The sequence below is a fragment of the Pteropus alecto genome, unplaced genomic scaffold (assembly GCF_000325575.1).
Source record: "Pteropus alecto unplaced genomic scaffold, ASM32557v1 scaffold60, whole genome shotgun sequence".
NCBI lineage: Eukaryota > Metazoa > Chordata > Mammalia > Chiroptera > Pteropodidae > Pteropus > Pteropus alecto.
Window position 1 is genome coordinate 6,148,002 of NW_006430726.1, and position 3,666 is coordinate 6,151,667.

Sequence of the window (3,666 nt, forward strand, 5' to 3'; positions counted from 1 at the left end):
CACCCCGTCCTGCGTCCCACTGACAGGCGACTTCCCGTTTTCTTCGGCTTAACTCTGTAGACAGGCCCCGTCCCTTGTTCTCTTGCCTGGCCTCCTCCCAACTGTCTGTCAGCCACCGGGCTTCTCCGATTTTCCAAAGCCCTTTGTCCCTGCCGGTCCCTACTGGTCTGCTGATCTTTTCCGGTTCATTTTCTCAGCTGTGTTCCTGAAGTCACCGTGAAACGTGCATGTTCAGCATCCTGCATGAAACTTCTTTCTCAAAACCCCGGTGTCACCACCGAGGCTGCAGTGTGGCGGCCACCGCACATCAGCCATTGGAACGAGAGGAACGGCAGGAAGGAAGGGTGGACGGCGCCCACGCTGAGGAGGACACGTGAGGTAGGGATGGCGGCGGAGGGCTGGTCATCTCAGCTTTTGCGATGTGCAGTCCTCACAGGCAGCCCAGGGGAAGAGGCTGTCAGAGAGGCTCGCGTTGGCTTAACTAAGCGCCCGAGAAATCACACACGAAGCGTGGTCACAAAATACACTCCACGGAGGGCATTGAACGATGCGTGCACATAGCGTGGAGTCCAGGCAGCGGGTAGTTCTCTAAGCTCGTTAGAGACAGGTACGTCGGCACGTCACTGCCCTGTGACACTGGCCTTTGGCTCATTCCACTAACTCCCCTGGCTTTAAGTCCACGCTCACCAAGCACCTTCGTTTTATCATCTGGCTTCTAATGGGCATTTCTCCCCGATCAGTGAACACCAGACGCTGAAACCAGTGGTTTGTGGCTTACACGTCAGGCCTTCAGTTAGCATGGCTGCTTCTCTAAAAGACTGACCTGGACACACTACCAAATGCGCTCTGCAGCCAGCAACACTGACAACCACGTGTCTCACTGTGGCGCTCACACTTGGGTCCCGATCCCCACGAAGCACCAGTCTGAGCAACCGCTGGCCCTCCTAGGCGGTGCTGCCCTCTTGACAGGCACCAACGCAAAGCCAGCGTCACCCTGAGCTCTGGACGTGCTGCTTCGGTCAGGGCGGGCCGTGTTATGTGGCACACCTGTGTTGCTTAGGCCTTCTCACAGCAAACTAGTTTCCGGTCAAGAACTTTAACGAGTTTAAAGGGTTTTTTACGGTGAGCCAAAATCCGCCTTTGCCAGGCAGTGTTGTGGGCGCCGGCGACAGAGCGACCAACAGGTCAAAGCCCCCACCCTCCCTGCACTGGGTCCTTCGTGTCCTCGTTCAGTCAGAATGACTCCTCCCCCTCCCTCCCTCACCCACTCAGCAAGCTCTGCCCAGCACCACTGACGTGCGGCCCTGCGCGGGATGTGGGGGATTTGGGGCTGGAACGGTCGCTGTCCTCCAGGAGCCCCCATGCAGGCCTTGGCTGGCCACCAGGGGGGACGGCAGGCCAGTGAGAGGTGTGTGACAGCCTGCGACACAGAGCTAGGTAACCGCAGGATTCACCCTCGGACACAAACGGGATGTGCCGCGTGCTTCGGAGAAGCCTTCCAGCGACTCCCGACTGTTCTGAGGAGCGCCGAGGGGCTTCGGGACCCCTGCTGGGTGCAAGCTGAGCGGGCCGCGTGCCCCGCCGTCTTCCAGCCACTCCATACACTGCGCTGCCATAGGAAATGCAAAGGTCCTATTCTCGAAAGAGGGAGAGCAGGGGAATTTAATGCTCTGTTCTGATGCCCTCTCATTGTACAGGTGAAAATAAACACGCAGCGAAGTTAGTAACCTGGGCTCAGGTGGCGAGTTGGGGGGGCTGCGTCCGCCCATCTCCCAACTCCGCACCCTCTTTCTCTCTTTCCTTTTTTCTTTCGTTTACCCCGAGCCTTCAGGTGAGCTCCACAAGCTAGATTCACGTGGCAGTGAGCTTTAGCAACCTAGGGACAGCGGAACCTGGGACCCTGTCCCAGCGAGTGTGAGGAGACACGTCACCCCACCCCGTGGCTGGAGCCCTGCAGGGCCTTTCCTTTCCTCCCCGGTGTCAGGTCCCCACCCGGCAGGCACAAAGCCGCAGCTGCAAAACTGGTTTCTGCTTCACATTTGTCAAGGTTCCAGAGACAGCTTATTTGGGGGATCCTGAGGGAGAAAGCCCCAGCTGGTTGTGTGTGCCGTGGATGGGGGTGTGCAGGTGTCTGAACGTCGCAGGGGCGTGGATGTGTTCGGGGAGTATCGGAGTTAATAAATGCGAAGGCTTTTAGAAGCTGCAAAGTCACACCAATTTTGCATCTAGCATTGGCCGGGAAAGATGGCATTACATATGTGAAATTCAAAAAGGACCCCACCGGCAAAGAAGCCTTCGTCGGTCTTCCAAGTACTAAGTACCACTGGACACTTCCTCGCCAGACTCATCGGAATGCAAATAAACTGACGTATTCTTTCCCTGGCCACCGACGCTTACTGTCACATGGCCGCAGATCTATACAGACCTCTCAGACACACATGATAAAAATCAGACTATTTACCAGACGTTTAAGGTTTTCCCTCCAGGCACCAGCAACCTGAGAAAATCTCTAGACTTGTTCTTTCTGCGGACTGCCCTCCTCCTCCCGCCCGCCTCCCTCTGAGCGGCAAGAAGCAAGCCCATGAAAGGGAGCGGCACCAGCGTGCCCACAGCACCAGGCCGCCTAGCTCCGACCTCCTCGTTTCGACAGAGCCCCAAAGACAGCTGCCAGGCGCTCAGTGAGCCGGTGGCCCCGAGCTCACTGCAAAAGTCTGTGTGTGACCACAGCAGTCTGCTGGCTCCTACCTGCCGGGCAGACTCCATCCATGCTGGTGGTCATGGAGATGGGAGGGGCATTTACCCATCAGTTCACCTGGGGGTGTGGGGGGTGGCAGCAGCTCGCTTGCTGGAGAAAGCGGGGGTGCATAGCCGGCCACGTCCGCTGCTGCGGAGTCCTCCTGGCAGCTCTACCCGGGAGCATGGAATCCCAGCCCAGGCCAGCCCTGAAGCTCGGGGTCACAGCCATGAGGGTGGCAGCATGGACTCTGCCACCTCCCAGTGATGACGCCCATGCTCAAGAGAAATAGTCTGAAGCCTTTAAGACAGACCTCTGTTGTGTATGGAGGAGACTCCCCTAGGTCTTCGCTGAATCTCACGGAGAACACGCCAAGAACACCGCCACCCTGCCAGCCAGGCGGGGCACGTACTGCACAGTGAAGCTGCTCAGATGCCACCGGAAGCCCTGGCGCCGCGGAGAGCAGACGAGGGACGCTCTGGCTGGGTCTGGCAGCCCCGGGGAGCGTGGCGGGCAGGTGGAGAATGCTGCCTGCGCCGGAGCCTCACGGCATGTGAGTGACACGCCCGCGGCCGGCCTCCGTGTTTTCTGGAGAGCGAAGTTGAACATGCCTTCTCCTCGGGAAGAACCACGCTCCGGCTGGAAAGCTCGGGTGAAGAACCGGATGCACCCACCGGCTGTCCGCCTGAGGTTTGTCCCGCTCGCCATCTCACTCCGCGCCTCTGACGTGCCAGGCCCCGCACGCACAGCTGGCACGTTTAACCCTCAAAATGCCGTGTTCTAGAAGTGGATTTGCAGCCATAAAAACTTGCCCCAACTGCATGGTCCTTTTCCATGGTTGTTTCTCTGTCCGAACCCCTGATCCCTCCTCCGTGTTTGGTGGAGCCCGGCACCGCCCCCCCACCACACACACCTCTTCCCCCCCCACCCAG

At 58.7% G+C, this 3,666-nt stretch overlaps 1 long non-coding RNA gene across 1 annotated transcript in view; it reads left to right on the forward strand.

Annotated features, from left to right (window-relative positions):
* LOC112483775 overlaps positions 1 to 3,666 on the forward strand; it is a 26,252-nt gene that overhangs the window by 11,543 nt on the left and 11,043 nt on the right. Inside the window, exon 3 of the long non-coding RNA XR_003047750.1 lies at positions 198 to 378. This is a non-coding gene — a long non-coding RNA (uncharacterized LOC112483775). The remainder of the gene's footprint in view (positions 1 to 197; positions 379 to 3,666) is intronic.